The 1,392-nt window shown below is 38.3% G+C and overlaps 1 non-coding gene across 1 annotated transcript; it reads left to right on the top strand.

Annotated features, from left to right (window-relative positions):
- Positions 1-450: 450 nt before the first annotated feature.
- LOC133781150 (small nucleolar RNA R71) lies at positions 451-557 on the top strand. Its single transcript, XR_009869944.1, has one exon. It is a non-coding gene; the product is annotated as a small nucleolar RNA R71 (small nucleolar RNA).
- Positions 558-1,392: the final 835 nt, after the last annotated feature.

Raw genomic sequence — 1,392 nt, 5'->3', positions numbered from 1 at the left:
CTCCACCCTTGATTGTAGCTCATTGAGTATGGGTTATTTGAGGGCCTTGGAAAATTACCTATTGCTTGCACTTGCTCCAAAGGCATATTGTTAAAATCTCTTGTTGTGCATTGCTAAAAAAAATGAGGTCCCCCACATAACTCACACATAACATGCATCTGCATAACTGGAGCTTGAGCTTGAATGCTATTCTATTGTAACTATTTGGTTAATATTGCCACTTGAGCTGACAACATTGAGATGGCATCCAATTCATGCATCCCAACCACCTTCTTTGGGGTCTCTCTCTCTGATGACCACTGATATTTGTTCATTGCCATCTCCTACAACAGGTCATAAGCCTCATTAGCACTCTTACTCATGAACGCTCCTCCCGATGTTGCATCAATGATTGTGTGAGTAATATCACACAAACCATTGTAAAAAATATGGAATAACATCCATTTTTCAATTCCATGATGGGGACATTTTCTCAACAGCTCCTGGAACCTCTCCCACGCATCATAAAGTGACTCACCATCTCTTTGGTTGAAATTGTTTATTTCACCTCTATACCTTGCAGACATCGATGGTGGGAAAATTTTGGCCAAAAATTTCTGAGTGAGCTCCTCCCATGTTGTGATAGAATTGGCTTCCAAGGAAATAAGCTAACTCTTTGCTAGGTCCCTTAGTGAAAACGAGAATAGATTCAACCCCACTGCATCATTTGTCACTCCATTCATCTTAAATGTGGCGCAGAGCTCTAGGAATTTAGCCAAATGTAAGTTTGGATCTTCTGTTGGTGATCCCCCAAACTGAACAAATGATTGTACCATTTGCATAATAGTAGGCTTAATTTAAAAATTATTAGCCTCAACCGCTAAAGGTCTAATCCATGATTGTTCCCCTATGATAGTAGGTAGCACATAGTCTTTCAAACTTCTTTGTATTGGTTGCTGAACTAGTGGAACTCGTTCAACAACTCTTGGAGCACAAACATTACCAGATGCTCCTCCAACATTACCCATTGATATCCCAACATTATTATTCTTAGTGTTGTCCTGGGAAATGTTGTTAACCCCTCCGTTACCTCTGTTCTAAGCCATTCTTTCTAACCTTTTCTATTTCTGATTTCTTCTATAGGTTTTCTCAATTTCAGGATCAATAGGCACCCTTGATTCAGATCCCTGTTGTCGCATAAACTATGTGAACACCTGAAATCACAGATTGTGAGAAACCAAAATTAGAACAGTATAAAAGAAAAACAACCAAATTAGAAAACAAATTAATATCTTTGATATTAATAAAAAAATCCTCGACAATGGCACCAAAAACATGTTGTGTAAAATCGATATGCAAGTGCACGTAATCATAACAAGTAATAAAGAGTAAGTCAGATCATTTCCACGAGGA

The sequence above is a fragment of the Humulus lupulus genome, chromosome 5 (assembly GCF_963169125.1).
Source record: "Humulus lupulus chromosome 5, drHumLupu1.1, whole genome shotgun sequence".
Taxonomy (NCBI): domain Eukaryota; kingdom Viridiplantae; phylum Streptophyta; class Magnoliopsida; order Rosales; family Cannabaceae; genus Humulus; species Humulus lupulus.
This window is presented reverse-complemented; position numbering and strand designations above follow the sequence as displayed.